Here is a 25710-nt window from a genome sequence, read left to right on the forward strand (position 1 = left end):
ACATTGTAGTTGGCCCCCCTTCAAAAACGACGGGCCCCTCCTACTTAAACCTGTTGGCTACACCCCTGTATGTTATATTTATTGATATTATACTAAAATAGTCATAAAACTCTAGTTGTTTGTTTTCCGTAATTTTTGCGGCCAATTATATGAGCAATATGTCAGGTTTATCACATAACACTATGGTAAATAATGTATTGTATTTGATGGTTAGCGTAAAGGATATAAGACACTGGACGGGAACAAAGAAACCATGAATACGCGTAATCGTTGAGGATAACATCCACATTGTTCGTTTATCTCAACAGGAGGTTCTTTCTAACACAAAGAACAAATCCGAATTTATATAACTTCTGAAGAAATATCTCGAGAAATCTGATTGTACCGTACATCAATCACCTGGAGATGCAAACACATTAGTTGTGTTAATCGTAACAAATCTTGCAAAATCTGGCTCGTAAGTAATAGTAGGAGGAGATTCAGATATTTGGTTCTGATGGTAGCACTCGCAACAGCTAAGACTTACGTGTTTATTCCTGGCTCGAAGCCACCACATAAGATATACAGCAGTACCAAACTTCAGAGAGCATTATGAGATATAGTGAACTAGAAATAGATGGATATCGTGAAATCTCCGCAATAGGTATATTAAAAATCCCACACAGGCTTATTACAAACCAGAAATTAAAAAAGGGTCGCTGGCAAGATGATGTGATAAAATTGGGGTCGTGATAGGAATTAGGTTGAGAACCACTGATCTATAGTAAAGCACTCTACCTTTCTGGATGACCCTCGTATATGCTGCTTTTTGGGTAGACGACAACAATATCGCAGGTAAAACAATAAATTTACGTTTACATTTAAGAGACAGTTCTCCACGCTAGTCTAGTCGCTAGCTCGCGTGGCTTTGTTGCACGAGTTATCCGGTTTGATCCTTGGTGAAAGATCCTTTAACAAATTATTCTACTTCAGTACCCACTTGAAACTCGTCCTAGAACAGGACACAAATAGAGTACAATCAATGAACTAGTTATAATAGTATCTCCACTCAGAGCAAAACTTAGATGCATCGGCCGGGAATCGAACCCGGGCCGCCCGCGTGGCAGGCGAGCATTCTACCACTGAACCACCGATGCGATTGAAGTACTTGTTTACTTTCAGGTATATAAACTTCTGTATTATTTGTATTATTATTCAGAGGAATATTGTTGAAATATAATGTGATTTGAAGCATGACTTTTTCGCGTTAGGCTCGACAAGAAACAGGAGGCATAGCGGATACAATAGAAAGGATACAAACAAGATAGACCTAACAATTTTCCTTCGGAAAGAATTCTTTTACCAAAACTTACCCTGCTCGTAAGATGTGTATACAACACACAATAAATCTGTATAAATCTGACACACTAATGCGTGTTAAAATGAATTTTCTTTCGTTTTGTTTCCACACAAAATGACTCTGGTTTCTTTCACACTCTAGTGGTGTATATGCATTAAGTGGATCAATTCAAGGCTGATATGCGTTATCGGAAAGCGAAAGCGACAGTTAGAAAATGTGGAGAGAATATAAGTATCAGGGATGGGGAGATAATTTCAGAAGATTTCTCCCGGGAGGGGAAGTTTCAGTACAATGGGGGGGGGGTGGTGAAAAGTAGTACAACGAAAATACTATGAATCCATATTCAGGACAAAAAAGGACAATCAACATTGAGGCCCTCGGGGCACCCCCTGAAATCATCGCTGATAAATATGTTAAAATCCTACATGATTATTAAATTACAAGGGGCGTTAACTAAGTTTTACACACATGGTTATACTATTGTTATTAGTTGCAATACGATATTGAAATTTTAGGTAAACATACTTTAGTCTTTTTGCTACAAGATCATGTGCTCAATATAGCCTTCATCTGCTGTGGCGCATCTCATCCAACGTTTTTTTCCATGCATTCAATGCACTTTTGTTAAATTTAGATGGCTGACTTTTACACTATTGTTTCACACAAGAAATGAGACCTTGTCAGTGTTGAGTGTTTTTCCTTGTAGGTGGGCTTTCAGACGACCAAACATAAAGAAATTCGAAGGAGCCAAGGCCAGACTATAGGGAAACTGAGGGACGATTTCCCATCCTATTTTCATGATTGTTTGCTGTATCATTATGGCTGTGTGAGCCTTGGCCTTGGCATTGGCTTGGCTTGCTAATAAATGATGGAGTTTGATTACCTTATCTTGCAGCTCCGGTTTCTTGGACTGGAGAGCACTTCCTACCTTATCCAATGGCAAACAATAACATTCCTTGCTAATTGTGGAGCTATGTTCGAAGAAGTTTATGAAAATGACCCCAGACTGATTCCAGAAAAAGGAAGCCGTAATTTTTTGTCCCTATCTGGAAAGTCTTGGTTTCTAAATCGCTGCAAGCAACGTTAGATACTAGCGCGTCCAAGTTGTGATTCCCATAAACCTGACTGATTCGTCGCCGGTTTTGAACAGGAATTCCATTACCGACCATTGTCGAATCCTGATGTCAACCTCGGTGTCCATTGTGGTTTACCTATGAAAAATAGGAAACAACAATTATTACCATTTTGAAGCCAAAGGATCAAAGTATGTTCAATTAGAGTTGCATCATCATATTGCCACTAATTAAAATGTTATATCCTTATTGTACGTTCTTTGTGTAACGGAAAGAAAGACCAAAGATAAGACATATACGCAGTGTGTGAATTGACGGGGAGGATGAACCCTGACATGTTTAGAAATTTTCCAGATGAAGTTTACAAGTAAGCAAGAAATGCACTGTTAGAGGATATGAAGATGTTTTCTCAAAGTTGGTAACCTATCGGACCGTATTTATCGTAATAAATGACCTACCCTTTATTTATCATCAGCATCGGCGCAAATCTGCCTTTAACATTTGGGGAATGGGTAAGAACGTTTCCGTACTTTTTTTTTTTTTTTTTTTTTTAAAGCGATGTTCAAAGTATTTATGAAGTTGAAAAACAATGCTGTGGAGGATCAGGAGAGTAGAGTTGTCTTCAACATTGGGAGGCGGGCAGATTTGAGGCTTATTCTGGGGAGGGAGAGATAAGACTCACATTACGGTAGATGAATCTGATTTCTGAGGTGAAACTGTTGTATATTATGACATCAATTTCATCTCACTTTCCTTTGTGGCAGTCGGACACAAATCATCACATTTCTCCTTAAAAAAAAAAAAAAAAAAAAAAAAAAAAAAAAAATCAAATCGGAGTGGTAGAGCGTTGGTTTCGTATTCGATAGGTCGCGGTAGTGTTGGAAAATTTCATGAAAAGTTCAAACTTGGAAAGTACGCGCGAAAGTTCGGTTTATTTTTTAATTGTCCATTAAAAAAAATCCCTGTAAAATTACAAGCATTTTGGTATATAACATGGCTATATTAAAAATCAAAGTAAATTTGTTTTTTTCTCTTTCTAATAGTACATAATTTTCACATTTTTTCAAAAGACGTTACGGAGCGTTACAATCATGTATTTCAAATTCCAAGCCTATATCATAAAACAGTATGTTTTCGGTAGAAACCTTCAATTTTACATGATGCTGACAACTGAAAACTTAAATTTGACTTGCACAAACAAGTTTATATAATAAAACATAAAGCAAAAACGTTACAGGAAAAACGTAGCAAATTTAGTGTTTTATGAAGTAAACTGCTTAGTTTCCATCAGAAAAGTTGAATTTTACATAATAAAACACAAAACTTGAAATTTCCATTATAAAATACATAGTTTACGAGATAAACCTTGAATTTTACATCATGAAACCCAAAGTTGACATGCACAAAACAAAGTTTGCATAATAAAATATAAAACACAAACTTCACAGCAAAACCTTAAAGTTTAAATCATAAAACACAAAGTTGCAGCAGAAAACTTGAATTTTACAAAACGCTAAGTTTACGGCAGCAAACATCTAGTTTGCATCATAAACCACTAAGTTTGCAGCATAAACTTTGACTTATACATCATCAAGTTCAGATGCGCAAAGCAAAATTTGCAACATAAAACAGTTTGCAGCACACTTAGGGATGCGCACGAGTCGAGTCGAGTCGAGATTTAAGCCTGTCTCGACTCGACTCGAGAAAATGTTGTCTCGACTCGAAAATATGTTTCTGTCTCGACTCGTGTCTCGACTCGACAGTCTCTGTCTCGACTCGACTCGAATTCGAGTCGAGACATCTCGAAATTCGAGTCGAGACAAAATGTACGAGTTAAAACATATGCACATATCAGCCAGACCATTATGACTACCTACCTAATTGTCAGTATGTCGACTTTTGGCATGGATAAAAACGGCGACACGTGTTGGCATACACGCAATGATCCTTGATAAGTCGCTGGAGAGAGCTGACACCACATGTGCACACTCAGGTCACCTAATTCCCGTAAATTCCGGGAAGGGGGGGCGATGCATTCTGACGTCACGTTCAATCACATCCCACAAGGGACATCACTCAAATGTCCGGCTCCAATTTCAATGAAACTTTTTTTGCTGATAGAAGGCATGTAGGCCTATGCATTACTTGTGATGACAAATTTTTGCCATGGTGCATGTTTTTTTTTTTTTTTTTAATAACTTTTAAGAGTTGTGATGTGGTTATTAGAGATTACTACAGAAGTCCCTTACTACCCTTTGTAAACGGAGCGTTAATGAAGAAAAGTGAAGAACAACCATGTGGATACATATAAGTCCTGGGGGGAAGTCGTATGGTAGGTATGACCTTAACGGCAGCCATCTTGAAATCTGCCATTTTGAATTAAGGTCAAGTTTTCAAAATGGGAATAGGGTAATATGATACATAATTTCCGGCTAGAATTTAATTAGAAAAACAATGGTGAGGTTAGTTTTAAGATACACCCATTTGGGGGAAAGTTACAGGCATATTAATTGTTTTTACTTACTATGTGCGTAAGTCCCTTCTTACTTTCGTCTCAAGACCTGCAAATTGATCGCAACGGCAGAGCCCGGTTTCGCACTAATGTTTAGAAATCTTTAAACTCACTTGAGGCAATATTATAGGATTATTGTATTGTGTTTTGCCTTTAATTAAATTGGAATCCACTTCGTGATCTTGTGTAAAGTATCACTAAAAGAGAATTTCTGTTTTTATGGAGAACTTAAGCATAGCAATTATAAAAGGTGAGTAAGGTGCGTATGTATTTATAAGAAAGTTTATTTTACGAGTCTTTTGTGGTTCCGCCAACCTATTCTTTACTTTTTTTTCAAAATACTCATATCTCATAAATAAAAGAGCTATTATAAAATCTCTTACCACTATTCTTTAATACTTATAAAATTTTATTTATTGTAAAAGCACTGGCGAGATACTTCTTATCGCCCACTAAAATTATGGTGGAGCTCCTTCGTGGCTATACTTGCCTTTGGCGTGGGAAACCTGGGGTTGATTCCCGGTGGGAGTTCATGTGGTTCGGATTCCACGTTAATCAGTAGGTCCACGTCTCACATAGCCTCGCTACTGAACGGGACGTTAAACTCAGAATCAATTCAACTCAAAATTATGGTTTTGACTTTATTATGATGTCATTAGTTTAAACGCCCAACTGCCCAGTATTTATAAACAATTGACTACATTATAAAATTGTAATTTGTGACGACTAAAATATCAGAAATTAAAGATTATTCTTTGGGTTTTGGAAAATTTTGAAAAACTTGAAAAACTGGTACTGCCCGATACAACACACCTTTTGGATTTGTCATTGTGTAAAGTGAAACAAACTAAAGAAGAATTACAACTTTATGAAATTGTATTAGGACTTATTATTTAGAAATAAACACCAAATAAGTGTAATTGAATTGTTTACAAAACTAATCATGATGAGAAAACTCTTGAATACTATTATACAAACAATTATTCTCTTTTGTTTAACACTGTTGTGTAAAGATCCAATAGTCAGAGAAATAAATATAATAATAATTGTGTTTGAACATATTTCACGGTCATTTTCTACAATCCTAAAACACTATTGTCTAGTTTGTTCAGCATTGTTTATTAAAAGAATACTTAAGAGCCTGACCCTAAATGATGTCTGTCCGACCAAATCTTCAAGCCTGATTACGGCCATGGGTGTCAATATGTTTCCCATACTAAAAGAATAAGCCTTCAATTTAATTATGATTTAATTGTTTTTTTAAAAAAATGAAATGAAATCTTTGAGTTTAACGTCCCAGGATTATGTCTGTTAGGCTAAGGGAGATAATGATTAAAGTAAGTGAATGATGATGGAAGAATTGTTGGAATGAAATTGTGGGAGGAAACGGGAGTACCCCGAGAAAACCCACGAGCACGATGTTGTCCACTACAAAACTACTTTGCCGGAAATCGAACCACAGTCCCACGCACCAGAGGTAAGCGCTCTACCACTGAGCCATAGTGCTCCATCTAATTTGTTTACATAATAATATAAGTAGTAACAAAGACTATTTCAAAACCACTGGTTATTTACTAAGTAGTATTTTGTGTTCGCAAATATGATGTACGCAAATGTTACCACCAGGTCTCAAAGGGTTAAACATGCATTTCGCGGTCTGCAACCCGATTTCCAATAGTGATTCTGGACAAACATTCACCTACCAAGAGATAGAAACACACAATGAACCCAGGAACATTGTCTAACATGATCGTTTTGGTGTACAGGTGTTCTTGTGTGTGGATTAAAAAAGAAAGAAAGAAAATAAAAGAAAATGGGTTCGTGGCTTCTATTGCTACTAGTGTCGCATTTAAAATAACATATAGTAAATAACTATTAGTCTTGTAATATTTTCTTTAACTGTAAAAATTTGAACTGCCCGGTAAGTTTGTCTAGGGTAATTAACAAGCACAGAGTAGTACATACCACATGCTTAGGGAAACTTTGATAAATAAAGCATTTCTACAGTCCATACAGGTTGAGAAGAATTTCCTTTAAGTTAACTGTCATGAAATAAAAGACCAACTTTTCAGTCCGGAGAAGAAGTCGCCTACTTAAGCCTTCATGAAACTATAACTTCAAATCGATTTTCTTTAACGCAGCTAAGCTGTGCTTTAATCATGAGAGAGCAGAACATGTGTTTTCTTACATCATACTCCCTCACATCTAAAAGACAATTTCAATAATCAGAAAGCTGTCTGGCCTAAAGTCCTAAACATGGAATGGTCTATAAACAGACTCTCCATTAAAAAGGCTAATTCTGTTACTTATAGGATTGAGTTGGTTTAATATAAGAAAATTCCTCTCACCAGAGAAGTGAAGCGCCTTCAGCAGAATCTTCGTATGAGGTTAGGTTCGCATCGAGAACTAGTCCATTATTCTTTAAGTTCACACTCAGTTGAATACAGTCAGACTGTGGTTTAAAAACAGTCTTTGAACCTCGTAAACAAGCATCCTTCTTGCTCACAATTCAAATAAGGCTTTCACTCTAAAATCCCTACAACTTGCTCCGTTACTATCGAAACCAGGTATTGCTAGCAATCTTAAATATACGTGGAAATGTCAATACCCATAAAAAGACACTGTCTCCCGTGAAAATGTTAGATGTTCTCTACTAAGAAATAACATAAGAGTAATCTATTTCTCTATCCGGGGATTTATTTACCTTGCCTTAACTAGAAACAAGTCGAACTGACTCAAAATAGTTCTGAATTCCACTCATATACTCAGAAATAACTTATTTCAACAGATATGCTGCCTGCTTCAAAGCTTGTTATAGAGAATACTGCTCCAACTCGAGTTGTATATCTGATATATCCCAGAGAATCCATTATTCTCGAAGCGAAATCTTTAAGTCAGGGTTGTCACTCTTGAGACAATCGATGATGCCAAACACGGGCCTGAATTACCATACATTTTTCTAAATTATGCCAGATTCTTTACTAATCTTTCCACACTAGTTTTAAAGACCAACCACCATTTATTTTCATTAAGAGGAGCTAACTGTATTCATGTACTTGTATTAAAGAAATAACATGACTTTTTCACGAACGATATATATATATATATTCATATTCAATTTTTGTTTAAAGGTATTTGAATGACTTAAATTTATATGTGTACGTTTTTAGTTCATATCCGTATCAAATACCAAGTTTATGATGAATCAACTACACAAAGTAGGATCCAAAAACGCTCATTGCAATTTGTCCCATCCTTCAGTCGAACCAGGAACTGAAACATAAAGAGTGACATTTTCTTTTTAAAGATACTTTGTCTAGCTGAGTATTTTGAAGGTTTATGTCAGTACAAGGAATTGCATTCTATTATACAAGCGCAATTTCACAACTTTATGTACACTACTAAATATTGAACACCCTTGTCCATATGATTAGCGTACGCGTCTTTGGTACGGGAGACCTAGGTTCAATTTCCGATGGGAACTCGTGTGCTTCTGAACCCACGTTAATTTGTAAGTTCACGTCTCATATAGCCTTGATGCTGAAATGGACACTAAACTCTAATCTAATACTAAATACAAATATTTAAAGAAAAATGATGACGCACCAAGATGACGTGAATTTGGCTATCAAATCCATTTTGTGTTTTCAGTTATTTTCTAGTAGTTTTTTTCTAGGCATCCTTTCAAAAGACAGTGATGCAAATTTCGTAACTGCGAATTCCTGTTAGAAGCCATGAAATATCCGATTAGATGCAAAATTTCCCGTCCACTAAAATATATACCGTAAATTTACAATATCTAACAATAAATAATTTTGAAAAATATCGCTTTCGAGGGAAAAAATGAAGTGAATTCTTTGAGTTTTACGTCCCACGGTTATGCCGGTTAGGCTAAAGGAGAGGGGTGATGATGAGAAATTAGTGAAATCGTGGAATGAACAAAGTGTGAGGAACGGAAGAACTCCGAGGAAACCCACGCCCACGGTGTTTGTTCACCACAAAATTCACTTGGTGCGTGCTGGGATCGAACCAGGGTCCCGAAGCACCAGAAGTGAACGATCTACCACTGAACCACCGCGGCCCCGCTTTAGAGGGGCCATGACGTATAGTTGAACTCATTCTCGTAGTATGAAAGGCATTCTTTATAATTATGCATGATGTTTAAGTTCAAAAAGTCAACATAACAATATAGTATGGAGTTCTTGCATACTATTCATTGGTGGCGGAAAAATTTCTTCTTTTACTTTTTTTCTTTTCTCCACATCAAAGGATTACACCGAAAAGTTTACAGAAATGAAAATACGCTTTTCATTGTTGCATTGTTATGTTCTCAATGATTTTGCATTGTAAATATTGGTTTTAAAAAATATTAACACAGTATGTTAAACTTTCAGTTAAAGAGAATTTTCCAAGAATTGTGCTATATATTTTAAATTATGCTTTATGCTTTATTTTCTAAAATTATGCTTTTAAAACTAGTTTCTTCTGGACCTTAGACAATCACAATCATGTTCAAGGTACCAACCATATGTGTAAATTGCTGTTATGCTTTATATGCTTTTTATGCTTTTGGGTTGCTCTATTAATTGTGTTTGGGAGGATTTTGAGTTCTCACTTTAATGTTTGCAGACCACTCCATAATGCTGGGTTATAGGCTCGACAATGTTGTAATTTAAAAAAAGTTTTTACTTTTTGGATGTAGAGTGGTGATTGATCTGATGATTTTGCAACATGAAACAAAGCGGTTTTCCATATCAGAGATTGTCTATCAATAGTAGGGAGAAAAATGTCTCTTGATAGATATATTATCTTTAGAAAATTCGTTTTCTGCATCCAATGAAGGAAAAGATTCATCCAAAATGAATTTGTGATATTTCGATGGCGGATATCTAGTTCGTTTTCACGAGGAACCCCTATATTCTATTTGTTTCCGGCTCTGGAATTCGAGACCATTTTCTTTGCACATCTCCAAACATTCTTGGTAAATTTGTTCGAATATTGTTCGTTGAGAGTCATAGTTACCAGACCTCATCTTGGACAGCGTTTGAACTAGTGTATCTACAAGGATCAAACCTTCTGACATGTCTGCATCTACTTGAGATAAGGCGAAACTCAAAGTTATAGCATGGCACCAGAATATAGCAGTAATATATAAGTTATAGCAGTAATCTTAATTTTAGCAGCCCGAAAACATTCCCTCGTGTACAGATCACACTAATTTTCCGGATGGAATGATGGAGGTAAATAAATATCAGAAGTTCCAGATTTGTTTTAATACCGCATGATAATATAATGTGTTGAAAACAGATTTTATGAAAAAAAAGGGATAAATGGATATGATAATTTGTAAAAAAAAAAGTGATAGTGCTTAAGTGAATTATAAGAAAAGGCCTTGAAAAGTAATCAAGAGGAACCATTAATATGTTTTTCCTTTGTTAGAATAACTTGTCCTAAGGGACAACTGTGATAGAAACTAATGAGACTTTATAATTGCAAAAAAATCATAAAGCACTTAATTGAAATTAAAGATTGATAACATTTGGTAATATAACGGGGATTCGGGCTGGCAGAGGGGGAGAGTGAAAACGGAGGCAACAGAGACGTTTTATTATTATTATTATTATTATTATTATTATTAGCCATGTGCAAAGAGATTAACCTTGGACTTCGGGTGAGAGGTTACCATATACTCATGTGAGTTTCAATTGCTACCACTTGTAAAAGTTAGCTAAGAAAGACAGTTTGAGCATAGTTTTAGTTTCCTAGCGTAATTAGTTTTTGTGACAAGTAACTTGTATATGCAAATAGCATCGTTAATATCATCTTGTATGTTAGAATTGTCTTTGTGTAAATAAAATTGTAATTAAGCATTTCGAGGTAAACAGGTTCTCTCAAACGGGTCGGGTTGACCCGACCCGACCCGACTCGGATCGGGTCAGTCGGGTCAGCTCGGGTCGGGTTGTCGGGTCGGGTCAATCAGATCGGATCACGGTTCGGGTCAGCCGGGTCGGGTCATCGGGTCGGGTCAGTCAATTCGGGTTACGGGTCGGGTCAGTCAATTCGGGTCACGGGTCGGGTCGGGTCGGTCTTCAACCCGACCCGACCCGACCCGTTGAGAGCACTAGTCCCTACCAGTTCCAAGATTAGAGAAACATGTCCCCTTCCCCCTGAGATTTGCGCCAGTGATCATTGGTTATGACAATCAGAATATGTAAGCATTAATGACTCAACAAACATAGATTAATACACACGCACACACGCGTATACATTATTATTGTTGTTGTTTCTCCTGTCAGTATTCTTATTAAAGTTTCTAATTTTTTAAAATTACAATTACAGTTCTGATTGTGCCATTATTTTCATTTCGACCACTATAATAGTAGTAGTTCTTTTTATGGTTTTTCCCTGTCCCTCTCTGCATTCTCTCCTCTTTGCTCAAATAAAATATGATACATGGACTCATCTATTTACGATTAGCGTGCTCTTACTACTAAGTTACACATTTGTTGTTTTTTATGAGTTACCATATTAAGGCGATAAATCTGCAAAGCTTTCACGAAAAGTTTACGTTAGCCATACTCTTTTCGGGTGGAAGGAAAAAACAAAAAAACAAACTCCTTGAGCTAAATTGCCTTTCCCCTTGATGTATTTCATGATATTATTAAAGTTAATCCTTTCGTTTCACGGGCAATTACCCCAAAACAAATTGCATTTTTCTCTATTCCCCCCTCTCCGTTAGCTCCCTCCTCCTCTGTTCTCTTCGCTTTTATTTTCCAATCTGTAAGAAGCTGAGAATGAACTGAATTATAAATCTTGGCAATTTTTAGTGATTGTTTTCTCTGCAAAAGAACTTTTATTATACAGAAAACAGTTTTATGTATCTATATACAAGATAACAAACTTTTTTAAAAATATTTTTTCCGTTGACTTGTTTTAATTTCTCTGATAGTCATTACTCTTGACTTACGTTAAAAATTACTTACAGTGATTCAAACAGAAATGTCATTAAAATTAAATTATGGGGTGGTTATGTATAAGTTTAATTGGTTTAACTTTTAGATGATCAACTTCAATAACTTTACGTAAACAACAAAATGGGTGACTTCATTTAGTGTGCTTGTAGCAATCAATTAACAATGTCTAGTAGGTTGCATTACTGTTATATAAAAAAAAATCTTAAAATAGTTATTAAAAGATTCGAAGATTGACCAACGTCACCCATATTGTTCAAAATATAAGTGGAATTTTTGTGTTAATGTAAATGTGAAACAATTCAGGCATCCATTAGTTGTAAAGAAGCAACAAGCAATTTAATAATGATAAATTTAATATGAAGATGTGAAAATTTAAGAACTATTAATAAAGATACTAAATGATAAGATATAGCCCATATAGCCATAAGGTGTACAGTGAAAATTTATTATAATAAACCACAAACATTTCAGTGTGTCAGGTTAATTCCTAATAATAAACAGTCACGCTAACAGATGGCACTATGTGTGCTGTCACTTGTCTACCTGACCTAAGTAGATCAAAGATGAGTGGGTCAGTTAGTCGATGGGTCAAGTGGATCAAGATTTGTGAGTAGGTCAGTAGGTCGTGGGTCAGCAGGACGTGACCCACCACCCACCGAGACCTACTCTGACCCACTGATCCACTCTGCTCAGTGCATTGTAGACAGCATTTTCTGAACATTGGTGAATTTGTCTACGTTTTACTTTCAAGGTCTCAATTTCTCTTCCTTTTTCATTTATTTCTGTTTACTTACCTGAGAGAGTACGCCTATATCTAAGTGAAAAAAGAACTTCAGGCAATTTTGGATATTGATATTTGTTGTAATAGCAATAGGATTTACTACTTAGCTTTCGAGATACAGCCTGTGAGTTTTTAGAGCAGCTAACTACCGGAAAAAATATTTTTTTGAATCACCGTAATATATGAATTATTATATAAACTTTGATGTAACTATGTGCCTAATCATCACGACCAAATAGCAAAATCAAATGAAATGACTTTTTTGGTATATAGTTAGGCCTCAATCCCAACTGAGATGTTATCATATCGCATTCATTGTAACACATATATTAAGAGGAGAGTGGGATCAGAATTTTTGCGAAAAATTGAGTATCTCACAAGCCGTTCAACTTAGGTAGCTGAAATCAGTACATTAACTCTTTAATAAAAATAAACAGAACGTGTCCTTGCATTTTTTTGAAATTCTATTTTATTGGAAGCACGCACTTTCTATGTACGGGAAAGCTCTAGTGGGTTGATCTGTAAAAATAATCGAGAACGATCGATATTAGTTGAGAAACAAAAAATACAGTGCTTCGCATTACTATCCACTGTTTTCTATTATAATAATTGCTGAAGCTTGTGTTTATTATATGGAGCGTTCAGAGCACAAAGCAATCAACTCATAAAGTTATGAGAAAATAGACATCCACTTTGTACTGCAAGCTTAATTACATGGAAATTTTTTAAGTTTGTACCGGTACCTTATGCTTAATTAAATGGAAAGTTTTACACTTTTACGTTGGTCTACTATACCTTAATTTGAGACTTTCAAATTTCATCATATTTCCCACTGAAAAGTATCTGTAATTCAACAAGGAAATACTTATATATGACAATTAAATTGAAATTCACCGTAATTTTGCCCCATGAGAAACACTACCATTTTATATCGTAAAGATCAGATCCACCGGTATTGTAACAGAACGGTGCTTGAGCGATCGACCATAGAAATTCAAATTCCGATTACTGGTCGACAAAAAAAAAAAAAAAAAAAAAAAAAAAAAAATCTCTGGCACATGGAAGAAAATACCTGATTCTAATAGAACTTTTCACCTAGAATTCGAATCTGCAATCAGTTTTTGTCCATCAGCTTCAGTTTTCCCGTGACAGAGGGATTTTCGGGAAATTTCCCCTCAAATTTCAGTTTTTTAAAACCATTATCAAACCTGTAGCTCGGGTACCCTTAAGTATATAAACACACAAATTATATTTTATGTTAGCTTGATTTATACTTAGTAAGCCCTCTAAGTTTCATAAGAATCGCATTATTCTTTCTAGAGAAATAAACATATTTATATATAAAAAAAATATGCTATGTGTACTGTTCATTTTACCATATTCATTAGTGCAGATAAAATCACATATAACTTCCACGAAAATTACAATATAAGCACGGTTTATACCTCATTCGATTTGAAATAAAACATATTTTCAATAATGTATACACCATGTCGCCATTTTTATATGAGGGAATTTCTAGAGGGATTTTGTTGGAAATTCTCTCCAAAAAGTAGTTTATAAGATTTTTTGTCTCAACTTGCTATTTGTATATAGTGATACAGAAACAGGAACTGCACTAAAACATAATTTTATGTCTACTTAATAAATAATACAAAAGAAGTGAGTGGTATCTTCTTAATAAATGAACACTTACTTATCTTAACTAAAATGTTTTAGTGGTCGACTTTCTTCTGTGTTTGAGTGTCCAACAGTAATCAGCTAACATTTGTAAACTCCACTTTTCCTGGTATCTCTTCTCCATGGAGGAAATGTCCTGATGAAAACGTTCCCCATGATCATCACTAACAGCACCAAAGTTTTCAGGAAAGAAATTCAGGTGGGAGTCTAGAAAGTGAACTTTAAGGGACATGTTGCAACCCATTTCTTTGAATGATTGCAAGAAATCACTCACAATTTCACGGTAATTTGGGGCTTTCTGGTTTCCTAAAAAATTCTCTGTTAAGCATTTAAATGAACACCAAGCTGCTTTCTCTACCGGAGTTAAGATATCTTCAAATTTTTGGTCACGAATCAAACATCTTATTTGGGGGCCTACAAAAATCCCTTCCTTGATTTTAGCGTCACTAACCCGAGGAAATTTTTCCTTGAGATAACAAAATTCTGTATTACTTTTGTCCATTGCCTTAACAAAGTTTTTGAAGAGCCCCAACTTTATGTAAAGAGGAGGTAGAATTATCTTATCAGGGCTCACCAGTGAGGAATAAACAACATTCTTCTGTCCAGGAGTTAATACACGCTTTGGCTATTCCTTCTTGATGTAATGTTCCGCTTTGTTCCTGCTGTCCCATTCGCAGAGGAAACAACAATATTTAGTATAACCAAGCTGCAAACCCATTAGCAAAGAAATAACTTTTAAATCACAGCAAACGGTCCACTTGTATTTCTGAAACTGGATTCTTTCTAACACTATTTTGATGTTTACATAGGTTTTCTTCACATTAGTTGCATAAGCCAAAGGCACTGAAGGAAATTTGTTACCATTGTGCAAAAGGACAACCTTCAAACTAGTTTTGGAAGAGTCAGTAAACAATCTCCACTCTGTACTTATATGTGCATGTCCGAGTGTATCCATCACAGCACAGACATTATTACAATACACTAAATCATTTTCTTGAGAATAGTAGTTTTGAAACTCTGTATGACGGTTTCGAAATATACCTACTTTAGTGTCACGATGGAGCAGATTCCAGCCTTTAAGTGTAGAAGCAAGAAGTTCTGCCTGTATCTTGGAGAGTTTTAAAATCCCGTATGAGGTTATTTAGTTCACCCTGAGTAACCAGATGGGGATCCAATGTAGATGTGCTTCCTACATAAGTAGGATCATCTTCATTTAGAACTTCAGTAGTTGCCTCAAGTACGTAATCCTCATTTACCGTAAGATGAGCAGGAGGTACTGGTACAGGTAATTCTGCACTGTGTGGAACTGGTCTAATTACTGATGGCAAATTAGGACACTGTACTGTGTGCTTAGATTTACTGGTTATTCCTTTTATCTGTGTCATACAAAAGTAGCAGTCTGAAGAATGATCTTTTGGTTCCCTCCAGATCATCGGTACTGCGAAGTTCATGTTTGGTTCACCAGTCACACGTTTCACGCAAGTACAAGAAATGTAGTGAGGAGCCCAATTCTTATCTTGGTCTCCTACACAGCAACCAAAATATAACTGATAACACTTCCTCACAAGTGGAGTAAAACATCGACGTTGCGATTTAAATATCAGCTCCCCACATACATAACAGAAATTGTCCGGGTGACTTACACACTTCCTTGGCATCTTGTATCCTGTAAGGTATCACACACACATACACACACGAATCCAGTGATTTATTTGTGGATTTTGTAGAAGGGGGGAATATTTATGAAAGATTGTGTTCCGTATAACAGAACAACTATAAAGTCAGGTTGGGACAACGTTATTTTTAAACCTATCTACTTTGAAATTATGGTAACTAGTTTCATATCCAGTCCCCAAGTTCAAAATCTTTTTCATTAAAAAAAAAGAAAGAAAGAAAAAAAAGAAAAGAAAAGAAAACAATTTTATCTATATATATAAAAGAGAACGCACAAATCCTTTGTTCCCTCATCACGCTAATACGGCTGAACCAATTTCTTTCATTTTTGGGGGGTTATTAGGATTTGGACCCTAGATGGTTTTTATCATATCACTTTAATTTTTAATTACCAGTGTCTTGAGATAATTGACCATTCAAGTGTCCATAACGTACAAATCCTTTGTTAGTTCATCATAGGTAAAAATAAACGTATTTATATGCAACCCGCATGACCGTGTCACTCGGCGGGTTAACATAAATGACAGGCGATATAATGTTAACATTTACTGCAATCTACTATGGTTTTTATCATATCACTTGAAAGCGAAAAAGTAAAAATTATCTAAGTAACAAAGTTTATTGCGTTCCGGGGTGACCGCAGCGAAGCGGGGCGGGTTAACATAAATGACAGGCGATATAATGTTAACATTTACTGCAATCGTCTATGGTTTTTATCATATCACTTGAAAGCGAAAAAGTAAAAATTATCTAAGTAACAACGTTTATTGCGTTCCGGGGTGACCGCAGCGAAGCGGGGTGAACGCTGCTAGTGATAAATATTGGTAGGGACGTTAGATAAAATTTGGTTAGATATATGAGATCACATTCGTTACTTGCCTTGCTACTTTTCGTCCTACTGCTGAGGACAAGTGTGCAGCATTCAGCAAAAGCCCTATAGTTACATTGCAATCTGCATAACTTGTCATAACAAGTGTCACACTCCTACGTAAAACTGTTTTGTTATGACAAGTAATTCTTTAGTCCATTCTTATTAGGTATTTGAAGACGAAATTCATCGCCCGAACAATAAATACTACAAAAGTTAAGAGTTTACTTTTCGTAGAACAGTGATAGGTGCACATACACTTGAATCTAATTTTATTAAATAGAAGGGGAAAGACGGTACTGTCATTCTTCATACCATAAATAAGTTTTAGTACCAGTAGAATTAATAGTACTGTCACGCCGTACCTCACTTTAGAATAGTGAAGCAATACGAGATTGGTTTAAATCAGATACCGTCTTTTTCCCAGTTGATTTGTCGGTAGCAGCATGATGTCCACTTTTTATCCAGCTAATGACATACTTTTCTGCATTGAAAGAAGTCTCGTAATGTCTTGTAGATTCGAGGGTTTTTACAGATAAACGATTTCTAGCTTCAGTGTGCTGTAAGTTTAAGCTGGAAAAGCCTCTCCCACAATATGCAGAAGAAACTAGAACAACAATGATTTCATATTAAGATTTTGTAGATTTGGTCCAATATTAGGAGGTTTTCTCGGAATGCTGCAGAATTTTGGCTGTATTATGAGGAAAATTTTATTTTATTTATTTTTTAAAAAAATTTCCATTACTTCTTTGTCGCCGTATAACATTCTTGCAGACAATTCTACTGGTCACTTGGATTATAGCAAAACCTCGACCCTACTGAACGTTTCGTTAGGAAAGCAAGACCGTATGTTATCTGCTAGACCCTGACAGAATTGCAATCTTATTTGCTGGTACTTCTCAAGAGAACTGTCTAAGGGTTTTGCAAATGAGACTCCACAAAACTGACCAGTTTCTTCAAACTGACGTTGTAATTCTTCCATGAACATGCCATCCTTTTCTTGCAACGCTTCCAGTACACGTACAGTTGTTTCAATTTTGCTTACTGCCTGTACAGTACAACGGATATTGACCTTTCTTGTAGAAACAGGCTAAGGACATCTAGAGGTTCCAGCACACCTCGGATCATGGATATTTCATAAACAAAATTCCACTTAGTGAAATTTTGCAGGCCCGAAAATATTGCACGCTACTGATTTTTTTTTTTTTGGTTGCAAATTTGTAGAAGCTACTCGAAAGTGTTCCACTAGCGCAGGATAGGACTTCCACAATGCTTCTACGGAACGGTAAGAAGAGCCTAACCACCGTATATCAAAAACTGTAGTAATATTATAGAAAAGAATACCTAATTCTTCTGATATTAATTCAATTTCTCGTGTTCTTCGGGGACATTGAGTAATTCCATACACAAGACCAACACAGCTCGCGACAATAAACATACTGAAAAAATTAATTATTGTACTTTAAAACAGATTGTATAGCCTAAGAAAGGGGGAAATTATCTTCCCAGGCTGGGAAGACTGAATTAAATCTAGAGACAGGGAAGTCAAAACTTAGAAGGGGGGAAATTCCCAGGCTTCCCTGCCTACAAATAAATCCCTGCACGAATCTACACTCCATCAATCATGAAGCAGCACAAACGTAATCTAACTCAGTGCTTCACCACACAACACAATCTATTCGAACTCCACAGTGCACAAACACTTCAACTTACACGCGGCCACATCTAAAACACGTCCAGCTTGGACCGTCACTCAACGCTACTAACAGTCATCAGGCAACACGAGTCATCAGGCTACACGAGTCATCATTTTTTTTATGCATTGTTGCCAGATCAAAATATTAAAAAGTGACTTATTTTCCACAGAAAGCATGCGTGTATTTGTGCTTGTATTTGAGTATCCATCTATGTGCCGACAATAATACGTCAACGTTAGATTTTTGTGTTTGGTAAAAGTTTTGCATAGTATATTCTTTTTTTACCTATAAATAGACATGATAGTTTATATCTCTAGACAGAATAATGCGATTCAAATGAAATTAACATTATTTATTAAGTAGACATAAAATTATGTTTTAGTACAGTTCCTGTTTCTGTATCACTATATACAAATAGCAAGTTGAGCCCAAAAAGTCTTATAAACTACTTTTTGGAGGGAATTTCCGACAAAATCCCTCTTAAAAATTCCATCATACAAAAATGGCGACATTGTGTACACATCATTGAAAATATGTTTTATTGGAAGTCCAATGAGGTGTAGACCGTGCTTGTATTGTAATTTTCGTGGAAGTTATATGTGATTTTATCTGCACTAATGAATATGGTAAAATGAACAGCACACATAGCACATTTTTATATAAATATGTTTATTTCTCTAGAAAGAATAATGCGATTCTTATGAAACTTAGAGGACTTACTAAGCATAAATCAAGCTAACACAATATAATTTGTGTGTTTATATACCTAAGGGTACCCGAGATACAGGTATGGAAATGATTTTTTAAAAGGGAAATTTAGGGGAAATTTCCCGAAAATCCTTCTGTCACGGGAAAACTGAGGGTGATGGAGAAAAACTGATTGCAGATTCGAATTCTACGTGAAAAGTTCTATTAGAATCAGGTATTTTCATTTGTGTGCCAAAATCTTGTTGACTAGTGACATTTCACATGTTTAGCTTATACGTAAATCCGGCAGTGGGGTGTTGAGTCAGAGTGGGTCACAATAGGTGTTGGGACAAGGTTCGTGGTTTATTTTATGATTGGCGTGGTTGGCTTGGGTCATGGGTCAAGTTTTCATTGATCCATGCCATCTCTGAAGTAGATGTCGCTACCTGTAGTCCTTGGATAATTGCACAAAAAATATGCTATGAAGTTTGGGGTGGTTGGTGGGAAAACTCAAACAAATACGCACAAAAAATATTAAATATAAATAATTAGAGTGTTTGATTAAGCACGATTTTAACCTATATTATACAGCGGGTTGAATGCTTCGAAACTTCGGACAACTTGATGCGTAAACACTTTATTTTGTGGCTCAATTTCGGAGCTACTTTTGGCAGTTACCGAACAGTATATCTCTCGCCAGGATCTTGGCCAGATCATATATTTTTTATTTTCCTAGCAATTATGTCTCATAGCGTATAGTATTCATTATTCACTCAATATCTTTTGCTTGTAGTGCGAAAGAAATTTCAGCTTTGATGTGTGATGGGAAACTCGCCTCAACAACACAACACAGGGATGGCGTGAGATCACGAGTCTAACGTCATACACTTTGTATGTATCCAGCAAACAGGGTCGCGTACCCAAATAATCAAGCGGTAGTGCGTTGTTGAACAATCGTATGAAAGTGCGCCATAGAGAACAGAAATAAAATGAAATGAAATTTTAAATTTTACGTTCCACGGATATGCCGGCGAGGCTAAAGAAGACGGGAAAGGAGATGAGAAATGAATGAAATACTGGAATGAAGAAAGTGGTAGGAAACGGGAGAACCCCGAGAAAACCCATGCACACGGTTTTAGTATACCACAAAGTTCACTTGGCGCGGGCTGGGATCGAATCAAGGACCCCATGCACCAGAAGTGAACGCTCTACCAACTAGCCACCGCGGCCCACCATGTAGAATAGAGTTGACAGTGGCCCAGGAATGGCGAATAAACACAATATTCGCCATTGTTTTGCCACGTTTTGTTCCAGTAACACAGTATTGCAAAGTGGGCACTGTAGATGACTCCTAAGGATCAACGTGGAAGCGAATCCTTGGAAAACTCTTCATGCCACTTCATACGTTTTAACCATCAACATACCATTGTTATTTGGCAGCTCTGTGCAATTAGTAAGGTGAAAAAGTTGTATACATGTTTGTCACATAAGTTGACACCGTGCAATAAGAATAGACGTCTGGACAGGTGCAGTTATCTGAGTGCAAGGAATAGTTATAAGGGAAAATTTCCTGTATCAAATTGTCACTTTTAATGAAAAATGGATCTGCTATAAGACTCGTAAACGGTCAGAACAGTAGTTAAATCTTGGTCAAAATCCAGGACGATTCTCGAAACCCTTGGTATGACGATTTATGGTACAGGTGACTCGTCTTTCTCCGTTGTGGCGAAAATGAAATGAAATCTGTAAGTTTTACGTCCCACAGTTATGCCGGTTAGGCTAAAGGAGGCGGTGATGATGAGTAATGAATGAAATGGTGGAATGAAAAAAGTGGGAGGAAACGGGAGAACCCCGAGAAAACCCACGCACACGGTGTTTGTCCACCATAAAGTTAACTTTTGTGGCGAAACTATAACTGCGAATCGTCACTATCCTTATTTGCATGAAATGCGTAACAAACTTGTTCAAAAGCAACCAGCAATGGTCAACAAACATAGTATCCTCATGTTGCACAACTAAGCACGCTCAAGTGTCATTCAAAGGACAGTTCAAACTCTCTATTAGTTGAAGTATGAAACTCCTCATCACCTATTGTATTCTTCTTACGTCTCTTCCACCGACTACCATCTCTTCGACTATCTCGCACGTTTCTTGGGAGTTAGGACCTTCTTTGATGATTGGGCAGTGCAACCTCAGATTGAGGACTTTATCGCATCGCAGTCTCTAGACTTCTTTCGCCACCGAATTCAATCGTTGGCGAAGCAATGGCAAAAGTATGTGGTTGCCAGTCTTGGGAAGTAACGTAACGCAAGTATCGCGTTACTTTTTAAGTAACGCTTCCTAGTAACGCGTTACATTTTTTTTTACAAAATAACTGTAACGGTAACGCGTTACAAATTTTTAAGTAACGTACCTAGTTTGCGTTACTTTTTTCGCGTTACATTTCGGATGAATAACTACAATATATGTATTTTTTTTTTCGGAAACAAATGTTTCTTTCCTGTAAGTGAATTTCTCAGAATGGAACAATGAAGCCTGAACGATGTCAGTGACCGACGATTTTTGCACTGTTCGCCTTTTTCTGCTTCCCCATATGACCTCTAGCAATGAAATTTGCATGTAAAACCTGTTATCACTTTTCATCTTAATGTAAGGCGGAACGGGAAATCTCTATGTGCATATTCCCGTTTCGCCTTACGAACTTTATGTTGGTAGGCTTGCAAATATATTCATAGATACAATTTGATTTATTTATTTATATAACAAAATATAGTGCCACTTGCTGTTTTTTGGAAGATCAGGACAGCCTCAGGGAAATAACGTGTACTGACTGCAAGCACCTGGAAGATTTTGTCTTAGATTTTCACAGCTCCAAATCAATACATTCAGTGAGTGAACTACGAGTGCAACGGTATTGGTAGTCTATTTTACTTTGGTTGGTGTTGTTTTTATAAAGATGGAGAACGAAAATATTTTATCGTTCGAACATTTGAGAGAATACTTTTCTTAAAAGCTGAAGATGATGGTGAACAGAATTTAAAAGTAAAGTGGTGCCCCGTCGGGAAATATTTATCAACAACTAGGGTACCATAATTGACGACATACAATAAGGGGTTAATATGAATAAATTGTGTTCTGATGAGCAGGCCTACTTTACTGATGTAATGTTGATGGTATGTAATATTAGAGTACTTTTAGATCAGTTTGCGTATCCTAAAGTCCCGTTGATTATAGAGTTTGGAATAACTATTAAAAAGCATGTATCGATTTTAGACTTGCCGGCAAGTTTTGATTCACCCCCAGTTCATGTGTTCTCATTTTCAGTTGTAGTGTAATGTTTCTCTATATTCTGTATTTTTAATTTTACATAACAACATTGTTAAGCATAATAATAATAAGCAACCATTTTTTCTAACAAGGGATGGGCACACGTCAAACTAAAACTCAACTCGAATCCAATTCGAGTTTCGAATCGAGTCAAAAGTAATATTCTCGAGTCGAGTTCCGAGCCGATTCACTGCTTTTGGCGTCGAGTTTCGAGTCGAGTCGAGTTTGATAAATGGCTCGCTCGTTTTAACTCGTTTTGAAATCATGGCCTGATTACACTGGAAAGCGAAAGCCATGAGAAATGTTAGCTAAACAGTAATATGGAACACTTTTAGTGTTGCTCACGAGAGGGGACACTGATCGCATCTCGTCTCGTCTCGATAGCGAGACTACAAGAGATTTTTTTTTTATAACAAACTTACCTCGGCTCGGCTTAACTGAGCTGATGGCTCGAGCCGGCTCGCTTGGGATGAACCATCGGCTCAAGCTGGCTTGGTTGAGATGAGCCATCTGCTCGGTTCTACTCAACCGAGCGAAGGGCTCTAGCTGACTCGGTTGGGTGAGCTGTTGGCTCGGCTCACTTCTCGGTTTGGGTCGATAGTGAATGAGCTGTGAGCCGATCTGCTTGAGTCGTTGACAATTCTAAACCCAAGCCGAGCAGTTTTGAAGATATTTGGCCAGTGCCTTATAACTTTTAACAATGTTTGGCTCGAGCCCAAATACTCAACCTAAACCCTCAACCCAAATTCAGAAGCTCGTGAACAATGTCCTTGACTCCTAGACTTCACGACTACCGAGGTTGGCAATCAATTACTTTCTTAGTATTCAGATATAAACCGCCTATGTTTCATGTGTATACACAGTGTTGTTATAATAATAATAATAATAATAATAATAATAATAATAATAATAATAATAATAATAATAATAATAATAATAATAATAATAATAATAATAAGTTGTAGTAGTACCATTGATTATAATTATATTGTCTATGTAAAATACTTGAAGAGAGTACTCGAAACCATACACCAGATTTGGTTCGACTCGACTCGAAACTCGACCCGAATTCGAGTCGAGTTGGAGGAAATTTTTCAAGCCGAGTTCTCGGGTCGAGTTCAAAGGTGCCTGTTTCTAGTCGAATCGAGTTTCAAAGAAAACTTGCTCGAACTCACTCGTGTACATCCCTACGAGTAACGCAGTATGGCATTTTAGTCAATGTTACATTACCTTAAAATGTTCATATAGCTGTCAAGTAAAAATTTGTCCTTGCATTTACATAAATCGATTCAGAACATGCAATAATAATAATAATAATAATAATAATAATAATAATAATAATAATAATAATAATAATAATAATAATAATAATAATAATAATAATAGCGGAAGTAATAGTAGTACGGAAAACTGAAATAATAAGATTTTTTTTTTTACATATTCAAAGTTTCGGACCTAAAAGTAACGCGTTAGTAACGCGTTAATTTCGAAGTAACAGTTACTTTTTTTGAGGCAAGTAACGCGTTAGTAACGCGTTACATTTTAAGAGAAAGTATACTAACTTGTAACGCGTTACATTTTTACAAGTAACTTACCCAACATTGGTGGTTGCAAATGACAACTACGAGTAATTTGATTAACCAAACCATGTATGGCACTTTTCGTTTTGGTAGGGGTCATTTTATTCGCACCAACCTAGTTTTAAATAGAAGAAACTATTTTCCAATAGTATTTGCTTGGCGTAATTGAAATATCCTAAAGATGTGTGTAACTTTCAAAAGAAAAGAATATATCTACGATGCCTGGTTAGTCAAAGTAATCTCAGGCTACAGCCATAATGTTTTGCCTTCTCTTAGCCAACAATTCAATTTCATGACAAAAGAAGTCCAATATCTGAGATGAGAAGAAATCCTCATCGGGCGTTGTACCCAAATGTCATCAGGGAAATTCTTTCCTGGAGAGAAGTGATCGAGATGCTGGAACAAATAGTAGTCTAGTTTTAGAAAACCAGGAAAGGAAGCGAAGCAAATATACTTGCCATACACCACTCAAGTAAAAGCTATACCTAGGTACGTCTTCGTGGGTAGAGTGTAATAGGGCTTTAAACTTACCGTGGTACAGAGGGTAGAAAAGGAGAAAATTACATGAATAACCCTTCGTTGTAATTAACCACTTTGCCGACTATTTGCCACCGTAACCCCTACGACAGACGTAAAATTGCGATTGGGAATGCGAGGTCAAAACTGTTGGATAAATGACGGTACATTGTGGTTGGTTAACGTACATATTAAACTACATTGGACCAATATTTTCCAACTTTATTTTTGAAATAACTAACTCCCAGCCACAGCGACCATTAACGTATTGTTGAATAAATTATGGCAAATTGTTGAAAGTTGAGCCAATGTATTTTTCATCTTTATTTTTGCAGTTACCAACTCCCAACCATACCGACCATTAGCCTATGTTGAATAAATGATGCCAAATTGTTGGTTGGCCAACATACACTTAAAACAACGTTGGGCCAATGTATTTTTAAACTTTATTTTTCCAATTACCAACTCTTAACCATACCAACCATTAGCCTACTTCTGAATAAATGATGGCAAATTATTGGTTGGCCAACATACACTTTAAACAACGTTAGACCAACGTATTTTCAACTTTATTTTTGCATTTACCAATTCTCGATGATGCCCAAGTGTGTTGTTCGGGGAAGTTGGTCCTCCTCATTGTCAAAATAGGTTTGTTTCCCTGTTGCTACTGAAAATAGGGACACGCTTAAGACGATTGGGCCGATTGTTTCCGCGCCTAAAAGAGCCCCCGCACTAGAATGTAAAAAAAATCAAATACACATTTGAACACATTTGCAATAGACACCTTTCTTGACAATCCCAGTGGCTTTAAGGAGGAGTCTAATCTGGAGGATTTTATTTTATTTTATTTATTTTTTTTTCAAGTCAAAACTGATCAATCCCTAGTTGGGATAATCAACTCAAAGAAAAGGTTTAAACAGTTTGGGAATTTTCAATTGAATAGGAGTTTATACTTAGACAAAATTTTAAGACTTTGAAGAGAAGAAAAACAAGGAAAAGAAC

At 36.2% G+C, this 25710-nt stretch overlaps 1 long non-coding RNA gene and 1 other non-coding gene across 3 annotated transcripts in view; one reads left to right on the top strand and one right to left on the bottom strand.

Annotated features, from left to right (window-relative positions):
- LOC145690277 (uncharacterized) overlaps positions 1-25710 on the top strand; it is a 390913-nt gene that overhangs the window by 26996 nt on the left and 338207 nt on the right. The window lies entirely within an intron of this gene.
- On the bottom strand, positions 1066-1136 carry TRNAG-GCC (transfer RNA glycine (anticodon GCC)). The gene has a single exon. It is a non-coding gene; the product is annotated as a tRNA-Gly (tRNA).

This window comes from Thermobia domestica, chromosome 7 (assembly GCF_964235325.1).
Source record: "Thermobia domestica chromosome 7, izTheDome1.hap1.1, whole genome shotgun sequence".
NCBI lineage: Eukaryota > Metazoa > Arthropoda > Insecta > Zygentoma > Lepismatidae > Thermobia > Thermobia domestica.